The 12,454-nt window shown below is 36.0% G+C and overlaps 1 protein-coding gene across 6 annotated transcripts in view; it reads left to right on the forward strand.

Moving 5' to 3' along the window:
• The first annotated feature begins 593 nt into the window (after positions 1–593).
• GPR174 (G protein-coupled receptor 174) overlaps positions 594–12,454 on the forward strand; it is a 36,244-nt gene continuing 24,383 nt past the window's right edge. For 5 of the 6 annotated variants that reach the window (XM_024742028.1, XM_024742030.1, XM_024742047.1 and 2 more), the window contains exon 1: positions 1,014–1,243. The gene's annotated coding sequence lies outside the window, so the exon portion shown is untranslated. Of the gene's footprint in view, positions 747–1,013; positions 1,244–12,454 lie in introns of those variants that run through there. The other variant, XM_024742039.1, reaches the window with a different exon arrangement.

The raw sequence follows: 12,454 nt of genomic DNA on the forward strand, positions 1-12,454 counted from the left end.
TGTGGCTATGAGTCTGGGCTACAGGAAACCAGCCCCTTTTCACTCAGTCCTCCTTAAACACTGAGAGGAAATGGGTGCTTTCCTGTACTTCCTGATCACAAGGACTCTGAGGGGAATGGGGAGTTGGTGGATAGGAAATGTTTGGTTAAGTATCTCCAAACCTCTTAAGGAATATTTATTTCATTATCAGGAGTTTGGAGGTTTAAACATAAAAGAATACCCTAGGCAGATGTCTTCCCCACCTTGACCTCTCCTATTGGGAGCTACCTAAGGGACATCCTTAGATAGGGTGTGTCCACTTTCATACTTGAACACAATAACTGAGAGTCTGTGAGAAAGGATAATAGTGAAGATTGCAGTGATCGACTGTCTATGGATGGGAACAGGGGCACCTAGTTTCAGCAAAGGGCTTCATAAGCAAATAGGCTGTATACCACAAACTCAAAGCTGAGTTCAACCACAGGATTGGAAGACAATACACTGTGGTCCTATAAATAGAAACGAGAATTTCTGTGTTGTGTGAAGCTTTGCAGGCTGGAGTGGTAGCCCTGCATCATTAATCAGAAAGAGAGAGAGAGAGAGAGAGAGAGAGAGAGAGAGAGAGAGAGAGAGAGAGAAAGAGAGAGAGAGAGTGAGCATTAGCTCAAGCTACCCCTGGAAAACAGAAATGTTCAGTGTTCACAGAGTGGCTTGCATATTTCACTCTGACATCTCACTATCATGTTGTTCAACATGGTAGTGATTAGGTAACGCTAAGAATTTTATTTTATTTTTCTTTTTCCTCTTGCTTTCTTCATTTTTCTTTCAGCTTTCTTTTATTTTGTTTTCTTTTTACTCTTTCCTTCCAACCTCTTTCCCTACTCCCTTCCTTTCTTTCTTCCTTCCTTCCCTTCTTTCTTTTTCTTTCTTTCTTTCCTTCATTCATTTTTTCATTCTTTCTTTCTTTCCTTCCTTCCTTCCTTCCTTCCTTCCTTCCTTCCTTCCTTCCTTCCTTCCTTCCTTCCTTCCTTTCTTTCTTTCTTTCTTTCTTTCTTTCTTTCTTTCTTTCTTTCTTTCTTTCTTTCTTTCTTTCTTTCTTTCTTTCTCTCTTTCCTTTTTTGGGGTGGTAGTGAAGGGGGATTGGATTGGTTGTTCTCAGAACAGGGAGCTGGAATTGATGCACAGATCAGTAGTGTCCTTGTTGGAGTGGCTGTCACATGAATTTTTTGGAGATCTCTGGAGAAAACAGAAAGAAATTGAAATGGTAAGCTCTAGTTTTTAAATGCATATTAGCTATTATCTGTGCCTTTCACCCTTGCTGTCTTGAATTGACGTCTTCACACCAGATTCTGGGTAACCTGTCAGATCTGAGGGTGGTATGGATATAATAAATCTGGACCATCCTTGTATGTCATTTCCTTGGTATTTGCACAAACAAAAATAATTATACAGTTGGCTGCCTGAGGTGAGAGGGAGCAGGCAACTTTGAACTTGGAGAAATATAAGTTTGACATGGAGAAGTTTTTCATAATGTGTTTCCCTCAATTGATATTGAGTAAAATAGCCTTGTGAACATTCATGATTTAACCAACTTTTTATTAAGCAGAGTTACTTGTATGAATGTGCAAGATGTTTTTATCTACTCTTTGCTATAATTCTTTGTAGATACTTTTATCTGTCAAAATATTAAATTAGATTTGTGTTATTTTCAAAATGAGCTATGATTAAAAAATAAAAAGAGCTATAATATCTCAGGACCCTTACCAGCATGAATGTGTGTTCCTATTAGCTTATATAAGTTACATACTTTCACTTTAAAAGTGAATTATAATTAATGTTAGCGATAGAGAGTCTGCTTTCAAAGAAAACACTCCAGAAAGAAAAACAAAACAAAACATATTTTTAATGAGAGAGAGAGGAAATAAAATAATAGAAACAGTTGCTCATAGATAAGCTGCATCTAACAGAATAATCAGTACATTTAAAAAGTCAACAATGGATAAAATAATTTTGAATTAAATTTACATTTTTAGACGCATAACTGACAACTTATTTTGAAAAAATGTAAGTGAAATTGTTTTCTGGTTTGCATGTTGTTTTTCTTTTGTGCTCGAAGAAGAAATATTAAGGAAGGTACCTTCAAACTTTAAATGATGAGGGTATCTATAGCACGAAACTGTTAGAAACTCCATTCAGAGATTATCAGAAAGGAAACATGACCCAAGATTAAATCCCAAATGACTTTCCTGCTCCCTTCTCTGCTATCAACAGTGGTGTGCAGGGACTTCATATTATACTGCTGTAGTCTTTCCAGGGAAGAAAAAAGTTATAATTTTATTCAACTAGGAAAGCTACATTTGTTAGAGAGCTTTGGGTCATTCAGCAAGGAGTATATCTTTCTGAATGTTTTAGTTGCTGTAAGTCTCAGGTATGGTGGTAAAGGTACCAATCTTATAGATGGGATTCAACTTTTTTAAATTGAAGTATAGTTGATTTACAATGTTGTGCCAAATTCTGCTGTGCAGAATTTGTATATATATACACATATAAACATTTTTATATTTTTCCATTATGGTTTATCACAGGATATTAAATATATTTTCCTGTGGTATACATAAAGACCTTGTTTATTAGATGGGATTCAATTTTTTTTAGCCCAGGGAAAGATTCCGAGCTAGCAAAGTTTTGGAATACATAAATGCCATACTCCAAGAAGTCTGTGCCAAAGGGGAAAATTTTTTTAATTATAAAATTTTCTTTGCACTTGTTAACACATGTACTACTCTACCTTGCATGTTTGCAGTAATATTTCTGTGAGACAGGAACCATCTATTGTATCTATTCTGTTGGAGCCAGTGTAATATAGTACAGAATATTGTAAAGGTGAATACATACAAGAGGGACATTGACTCTTCCAAAAAGCTCACTGAATTTCCACCTAGGGATTTTTAGGAATCAATGGACTCAATTATCCCCCTTTGCACTAAGTAACTGAAATTAAAAGGAGAAATAAGCATGCTTTCTGTCTTCCTCTGATAGACATTTTTGGCACCAATCAGATGCTTGAAACCAAACAAGGAATTTAACTGCTTCTTCTGACTCCTACTTAATCCCAGAGGAGAGACCATAGACAGTCCTGTTTCCCTTGCCCATTAAAGTGACGTCCCCAAAGATTTCCTCTTATGCCGTAGGTCCCAAGAATCAGTTACCAGAACCCTAGTCAGAGAATATGAAATTATCAGAGACAGATTCAAATCCTGTCATTCACAGGAGCAGTGTCGAACATATGAGACTCTTTTATGCTTTGGGAAGTGACAGATTGTCAGTTTGCATTTTACAGTTGAACTGAAGCCCAGAGAGTTGAAGTGAATTGGTTAAGTACCTCTGTGAGTCCATAACAGAGAAAAGGCTGGATCCTAGGTCTTGTGACACTTTGTCCAGTGCTCATTTCATTTTACTGCCTAACAAGGCTTGAGGATTAACAGACACATGCATTACTCATTGAGAAATGTTAAAAGATGTCATTTTGAAATCATTCAAGGACTTCTCAATACCGAGGGCACAATTCAGTTTTCTCCCAAGGGCCCTGATAATGTAACAAACCTTGATTTGCTGGGCTTTACCACTGTTTACTTGCAAGAATAGGAAATGATTATTCCTACTGTGCTGACAGAAAAAAATCCCAAAATGCAAATTGATGTACACTAGGTGCCGTAATATAATACTACCACAGACTTGACCGTGGACTGGATGCTTATGTGCTATATTGAGATCCAGGGCGTAAGTTTGGCAAAGCTGTAAGAGAGAGTATTAAGAAAGTGTCGAGGTCTAGGAGAGTCCAGATTTGAGAAGGGGATCAAGATTACAGGGTATCTGACTTGCAGAAACAGGTATATGGGGCTTAGGATAAACTGTGAGGAAGCTAAATATTGTAATAATTGCTGGTATGTGAATCCCAAAGAGGATGCAGTAGTTAGTGGCTTGACTATGACTAATATTTATCATATAAGAGAGTGATAATCTTAGATTTGAAAATTAAAGTGGTCTCTCTTGGTATAGTCATTGGAAGACAATTGTGAGTAGAGAGTGTGCTTCACAGGCATCACTTTCGTTTGCAGTAACAACTGCATTAGCATCAGCCAGATGCAGATAGAGCTCTTGAGAAATAATCAGAAGTGCACGATCTTAACCAAAATCAAGTCTGTATAGACCCTGGAGATTTGGGTATGGGCCAAGAAGTTCACTAACTCTGATTACCTAGTAAGGAAACCAAAGTTTACACCATTGGCCATGATCAGTATGTGGGTCACATAGAAGCATGACTTATGTCCAGCACATAAGCCAAGGCTGCCTACTCAGGCTCAGTTGTATCTCAGACAGCATAATTGCTATCTCACTAGGTACCTAAAATATATGCAAATGTCTACCCCAAGTCAAAAGCCCCTCAATTTCTTCCTTAATTATTGACAATCTATTTGTTTCTTCCAAGAGCTTTTGCTCAGTGTTACACTATTTATGGCAGACAATGACAAGGTTTTGTCCACGTTCTTAGCAGCAGAAGAAAGGTTTTAATATTATAATTAGTTAGCTAAGATTCTTTTCAGCTTTACTTGGCAGATCAGATTCAGGTATTTCTCAAAAGCTAATAAGATGCTACCAGATATTTCTTAAAAGCTAATGACTTATTTTTTATATGATAAAATAATTCTTACAAGTTATTTATAGGATAACAGTACTGATGATGATATACTGTCTGAAATATTAAATCTTTTTTTAAATGACACAAAGTGACCTATGAATTGAATCTTTAAAACTAAAAATTTGTTATTTTGGGTAGCTACTCTGAAGTGTCTGACCAAATGGTATGCTGGAAAATGAATGACATGTGGAAGATAGACTGATTTATTATTTATCAGATGTGTTCGTTTTTAAAATCCTTTCAATTCTAAAACTGAAAAAGGAAATGTTTTCTTGATGTTTATTATTAAGGTCACTTCAATGGATATAATTAAGCCACCCTGAATACAGATGTAAGACAGTGGCTCCAAACTACAGAAACAATTTCTGTTCTAGATTAACTATAAAACATTGAAGATCTCTTTCCCTCTCTTCCTGGAAAATTGAAGTTGTTGAAATTAATGAACATTTAGCAACTTGACATATATTGTGCATATTAGAGAATCAAGGATATGCACTAGACTTTCTTGTAAAGAGTCTAAAACGAAAGACTGGTGTTACCTTTAAGCACAATAATATGACAAAGTTAGATAACTTTTATCAAAAATTCTATCAGAGGTACTCTAAGATATGAAGTTATCTTTATACATTCCTCTCGCAGTGGAAACTTGAATGATTATCCAAATAATTCAGTTAATGTCGATAGAGAAAGAATATAACCCGGGTCCAATAAACAAACTTTTCTTTAGTAGACACAGTGTTGTCCTCTTACTCTTTTTGTCCAATTTACCTGGTTAGCTTAAAATTGTAAGTGTAGAAATAATTTAGAAAATTGTCTGTTTTTGTTTGGCTTAGGTGGTGGGGACCTGCAAAGGGGATTTTTAAATCTATATTTTCCTGCCCCTTATTAATTTTTATAACTAAAGATTTTACTCATTTAATATTCTAAAGATATATTTATTTGGCAGTTTCTTCCCACATTTCCATAATAATTATAGCATTCTGCTTCTATCTTCTTGGGTCCAGCTTTGACTGGGACCTGATTTTGTTCTTGTTTTGTTGTAGTTGTTGCTTAATCTTTTTTCCCCCCCTTCATTCTAATATTTTTTATCACTGAAGGTACAACCAGACTTCTCTTTTTTTCTAAGGATGCTAAGCTTAAAGCTAGGTGGTACTAATTTTTAATACTTCATAAAGCTAATTCAGTATAATAAAGGAAATTTCAGTCACTAGACTTAACATTAATCTCTCTGAGAAAGAGCCACTGATGATAGAAATAGCTGGTTTTGTTGTCAAAATCAGGCACAGTCCATATCAAGACATCAGGTACAGTAAAATCTTTCCCTCTGAAAGTCTATGACTTCCAAATCTTATCAGGACGAAAAAAACTATTTGTGTTAATTTTACATCAATAGATATAATAAATTCATCCTGATGATGATATACCTAGCTGAAGCACAATATGAATATGACAGACTGTGAAGTTGTCAGTCTACGTAACCAATCCAGGTTAAGTAGGGAAAATAGAGTTTTGGGCCCTAGTTATCCAGAGTTTGGGATAATCCATTAAATTATGGTCTGCCCAGCTTTGCTCTGGCCATTTGCTGAAGGGTCCTTTTGGTCACGGAAAGTAGAATAAACTTTCCCCAATTTTGGACCATGAAATTTGATTAAGCAAAACACTGTAAAGACATTTAGCAATCTGCAGAGACAAGAGTGTTGTTTCTCAGCATTCACAGAGTATGACCTGGATTATATTTTACATATAATTACTTGTTAAAACCATCTTGATTCAAAGTTACAGTTGTAGTAATTGAACATTGAAAACTGTCATCTGTGTGCCTGTTCTTCTTTCCTAGGGGAATAAAATTACTCAGGAAATTTAAAGCTGCCTGACCTCTGGGAATCAATAAATTTGAAAATCCCTGTGACATCATTCAATAAGGAAGAGACATTAAGGTTGATTACCGTGTGTTATAAGTTGCTCCCTGACTGGAACTTGGGCCAAACATACAGAGCTAGAATAAAAACCTATGCTAAAGCAGTATCTGGAAAATATGGGCGTGATGGTTAATCATGCTAGCTCCTATCCAAATGCAGTGGGATCTCCAGTATGCAGGATGCTTTAATACACTGGATAGAGATGCAGTCTGTTCCCCAGCATTTTCATTTAGTGACACATTTGTGAACTTGAAGGAAATATTTTGGACACCATAAAATGAAAATTGATCGTGAACCACCCTAATAAACTCCCCTCCAAAAACTGTATGATGTTGCTTTGGAGATTTTAAGTCTAATCTAGTAATGCATTCATGCATTAACCCCCTTGTCTTATTGGGCCAAATAATATAAAATACTTCTAAGTCGTGATGATCAGTTCATTATCTTTTCCCATAAACTGTTAGCATGTTTATTTAAACAATGGAATTAATTTTCATGTTTAATAGTGTGTTTTCAAAATAAGGTTTTAATTTCACATAGCCTTTTTGTGGGTATGGAATTATTTTTAGGTTTGAAAAATTCATTGTGGAATATAAATTAGTTTTGATTTGCTCAGTCTCACTGCTAAGTGTGTTGATTTCATTTTCTTTACGGAAAATTCTGAATTTTTGGCCTTTTTCTATTCTCACAACTCTGGGAAACCAGTCTAGCTTTTATAGGAAAGGAAAATAATCAGAATTTTCCAATATGATTTATGGGTTTAGATCTATATTTAGTGGTTCCCAAATCCTCCTCAAAGCTCAAGCTGTGAACTTCAAGGCAGGGCCAAAGTCCTCACCATGGACTAAGGGTCAACATCAGATTCAGGTCATCCTTGAGCTGTTTTCTCCCACTAAGAACTTATGCCCTATTCGAAATCATGTATATTCCTAGTAATGACTCCAGAAAAAGCTATTAAATATTTAAGAAGCTACCTAGAGTCTAGAATTTACCAGGTTTTTAGAGCTTATCTACTACTAGCTCTAACTTTGGCTTTGGGTTCTCTGCTATAAAAATAATAATGATTATGATTTATTGTGCACTTATGAAGTACTAAGCATTGGGCAATATATCTTATTTCTTGAAAATAACTATGTTATTTCACACATTTTATAGATAAAAAAACAATGTGAAGAAATTAAATAAGTTTCCCAAAGTTTTATCAAATCAAATCAAACCCAATTCCGTTGGTTGCCAAAGTTTTTCCTTTATGCTATACTATCCCTATATGATAAAGTCACATCACACTACTTTGACCCTTTCCACTTGAGAATCAAGAGAGTTTATAATAGAAGGAGTCAAGATGTACCAATTTAAAAATAGTTTGTTATTTTATTAGGTTCAGGCTGGGTGAACTAGGAAATAAGGGGGTAAAACACATAACATGAGGAATAAAGATGGATAAAAAAATGGGGATCATAGAAAGTATAGATGAAGTACTTTAATTCTCTTTAACCAATCTATATGGTGTGATTACTACTTTTCCATCATAGTATGGGTAATAATAGGAGTCATATAAGTTAAAGCCCCTGCCCTCATGGAGCTTATTTACTTGGGGAAGATAAAGTAGCACATATTAAACCTGACTACACAAAACATATGTGAAGATATGTGACTTCATGACATATTTTTCCTTAAACAGAGAATCACTGTCCCCATTCACATTTAAGCTGAAGTGATGCAAAAAGGAAATCATATTAGAGCTTTTACAAAAGATTTGCTTTTCTATCCTTAACCTAACCTATGTCATGCTAAGTTTAGAGTAAAGGTTCTGAGTTTCAGATATAAGGCCATATTAGAGACTAGACAGAATATGTGGTTTTAGATGCAAATTAAAATAAAAACAAGAAAAGGGCACAAACAAAAATTTACAGAGAGACTCTCCTAAATAAGTCTCGGGGAATAAAATAATTTATGTGTATACTTGATTGCCAACCTCTTATTACACTCTTTATTGGGTTTAGGGCATCAGAATTGAAGGGAAAAGCATGAGATCCTTCATATAAAAAACTGATGTTACATACCAACCATCAGAAGAGAAAGTAGAGCTATATTTATATTTGTGAGTCATTTTTTTTCCTTAAGACCAAGGCCTTGAAGTTACAGGATGCCTGTCCCAGGTTCACAACGCAATCTATGGCTATATTTCAGAAAGAATTAACCAGAATCTGACTCACATACTTAAGTTTAGGAGCTCAGTGTTGTAAACATCTAACCCCCCTAGTTACAGAACTCCGGGTAAAAAATTAAAAGCAAAAACCAAAAATACAGTAACAGGGTTTTAAGATAGTTCATCTCCTGATAATGTTGGTTATTACCCCATATCTTCCTGGTCTCTGCAATGCTCCCCACCCCCCGCCCATGTTTATGTTTCCTTATCCAGGAGGAAGTAAAGGAAGGAACTTGGGACATCCATTCCTGATTTAGAACTCTGTTCTAAATCATACTTTCAGCAGGTATCAATTACAGGCTTGAGCTTCAAGTTGTGCTCCTTTGGGACTGACTTGGGGTATAAACTTGAAAAAGACAGCAAGATTTCTCATTTTTCAGTTTCTCTATCTATGAAAAGAGTGTGATTAAGGACACCACTTTCTATAGGGTATGGATCATAATGCTAATGCTTACTGGGTACTTTGCACTCCTTTGGTCAGAATTCCTCTATACAATTTGTAAAATGTCATGTGAAATTGGATTGAAATCACTCTGGGAAAATTAAGTTGCACCTGTCTTTCACATGATAGGTTTCCTTCAGTACATAGGAGCATTGCATTTGGTCAGGCTTGCAGTTCTAAATACTTATAAGAAGGGTAATAGTTATAAGGCTTGCAGCAGAGTAAATGAGAAAGAGACGTGTGAGTTTTATGGATTAGTGAAATCACTGCTTTTATAAATTCCTTATGGAATGGCCTAACACATTAAAAACTATTGTGGATTTGTACCCTAAATACATGGCAAATTTTACAGAGCTGGGCATTTGAATTGCTCAATTTAACATTTGATTTTACTCATTTCTCTTTTGTTTTGTCTATTGTGTCACGCTACCAGTCTACAAGTTTTCAAGGAGAGAGGCCATGTCTCCTTTCTTTTTATCTCCAGTGAGATCTAGCATGGTGATTTGATTTACTACATGGCATTGCTCATCACTTAATTCCTTTGTCCTTGACTGATAATTTAGCAAATTATAGCAGCAGAAAAGGAGGTAAAGAGGAAAAAAGAACATTTGTCTCATTTTGGTTAATTTCCAGTCTTTTATGTCAGTAGAAATGGATGTCTGAGTGTCTGTGTTTCTGTATGTGTGGGCGCTGGGGTAGAGAGAGAGAGAAGAGGAAGAGGTAAGAATAGATGTTGATATTTTGCACATAGTAAAGACCACTGGTTTCCATGTCATTGCAAAAAGAAAAATGAGGGATACTTGTTTCTGGTGATTTGTATGCTGTGGTGATTTAGAAAGTTGAAAGCCTTAATAACATAAACAAATCTTTCCTCCAAATAGTTGGACTATATGAGGGAGAGAGAAGTATGTGTGGATACACACATACTACAGAATGTGTAATTGGAAGGAAATGTGATGTGGATAAGAAAGCACAAGGATTTTGAATTAAAACTCAAATTCTAGTCCTGGCTCTGTTATTAACTTGCTATGTAACTCAGGACGAATCCCCTGCTTTCTCTAGCCCTCAGTTACCTTGTTTGTAAAGACTAAAGCATCAGTAGAGATTAGAAGGTTATTAATAGAGACATAATAAAGATTAATAGTCTAATCTTTATTTTAAATACTCAATCAGTCTTCCAGAAATTTAAAAATTATAATAAGGCTCACTGAATCACCATGATGTCATCTTTGGGCTTATTAATGAAAACAGCATGTTGCCCCAAGTGCTCAATAAGTATTTGCTGTCTGAACTTGTTGAATTACTTACTCCATATGTAGGCTGCTGAGCAGGCTTCAGTGTATGATGTGAGGGGTTTAACCTGATTAAAACCTCTCCCTTACTCTCCTCCTATGGTACTGTACCTTGCTCTTTTTTGCTTAGGTCTGCAATAGTTCCCATGAATTATTTTAAAATAGGTTGCTGGAAAAATGCCTGCGTGCTTTTTGTGAAGGTCCTGGATAATATCTTCTAGTCCTCTGTTCTTAATACATTAGCTTAAATCTACTTATTTTCTGAGGTTAAAAGTAGAGACACTGGCCTTAAAAATGTTTTGATGAGGAGCAGTCCATGAAAGGAATAAGCTTGTGCACATCACGAAAGTCTGCCTAAGATTATGGGTCTTGGATTGGATATGGACTCCAGGCAGGTAGGTTGTGATGTGAGGACTCTTGATCAGACCTGAGGTGATGAAGCACTTAAGAATAAGAACATAAAATTTCTTCATATTTTTCCAATTTTTATCTAGAATTGGACCTATCTGCCAAATCAAACTTTCTACTAGACTTAAGAGTATCAGAACCTTAGAGATAATTTAGTCTACAAAGTCCTTCATTTTACAGATGAGAGACTGAGCACCAGAGATGGAAGGAACTTTCCTAAGGTTATACCACTAATTAGTGATATGGCCAAAACTAGAAGCCAGGTATCCTATGCCTAACCAGTGCTCTTTCCCCTACGTCCTGCTTTCTCTCAGGTTAAGTGGCCTGTTTTGGGAGTTGAAAAAGCCAGCGAGTAAAACAGTAATTTTATGGTATATGACTGTTCTAGAAGAAATTGATGAAGTGACTCCCAAACCAAAATCCACTTGTTGATATCTTGCCTGAGTCCTGTCCATGAAATACAATAAATTAAATGACCTAAAAAAATTACTGAGAATATTCACCATCTTAATAGAATCTGCTTCTAGTCAGCTGTATTTGCCTGGTAGAGTTTATGATTAATCTGCGGCCCTACTCAGTCATTGAATTCTGTCTCTATGGTTTATTACTCTAGTTTTTCCTCACATATCTGCCCCATTTAGGTGGTACTTGGATAATTCTTGTTCTACCTTCACACACGGCAAACTACCAGTAGAGATTATAACTGTCTGTAACTTATTGTCTGGGCTTTCTTTCTCAGCCCCCATGACAGACTTCTGTGGATACTGGGGAACCGAGAATACATTACTCATTCTCTTCTCAGGTCTATTTATTCAGCATTGTTACCTTCTTTTAAAGACAAAGCAATTTAGAAAGAACTTTAGTCTACTTTATTTTCACCATTAATTTTCTTCATCAGGTCCTTTTAAAGCATATATTGAGAGGTTCCTGTGTGCCTAGCACCCTATTTGCTATGTCTTAGAGGCAAGAAGAAAAGGACAAATAATGTGTATTGACCATCTATCGTGTATCAAGCATGGTCTTACTAGCTTTTACTTGGGATACCCCATGCAATCTTAACAATACACCCCAGGAGTAGACATTGTTTATTATACCATTTTACAAGAGGGAGAAAGAGGGAGAGAGGAGAGAGAGACAGAGGGAGAAAGGGGGGGGAGAGAGAGAGAGAGAGAGAGAGACTTTCCCCAACTGAACCTGGCATTTGAACTCTGGTCTCTTTGAAATGATCCCCTTCCTCAAGGAGCTGGCAATCTAGCTGAGAAAAAATTGTTAAAATGATTGGTTTGAAGCAAACTTGTTTAGGTGGCAGCTGCTATGTTAGTTACCTGCCTTCTATCTTTCCTGCCCTCTTCTCCCCTTTGTAGAATTCTCTACCAAAACTTATGATACAATCTGGCTTCTCAGGTAATCCTACTATATTGCACCACCTAAGGCTATCTGCCTCTAAATTCCTTTACTTCCCTTCCTCTACCAAGTAAAACGTATCTCTCTTTATATTTCATCCCA

Source organism: Neophocaena asiaeorientalis, unplaced genomic scaffold (genome assembly GCF_003031525.2).
Source record: "Neophocaena asiaeorientalis asiaeorientalis breed wild unplaced genomic scaffold, Neophocaena_asiaeorientalis_V1.1 scaffold755, whole genome shotgun sequence".
NCBI classification, from domain to species: domain Eukaryota; kingdom Metazoa; phylum Chordata; class Mammalia; order Artiodactyla; family Phocoenidae; genus Neophocaena; species Neophocaena asiaeorientalis.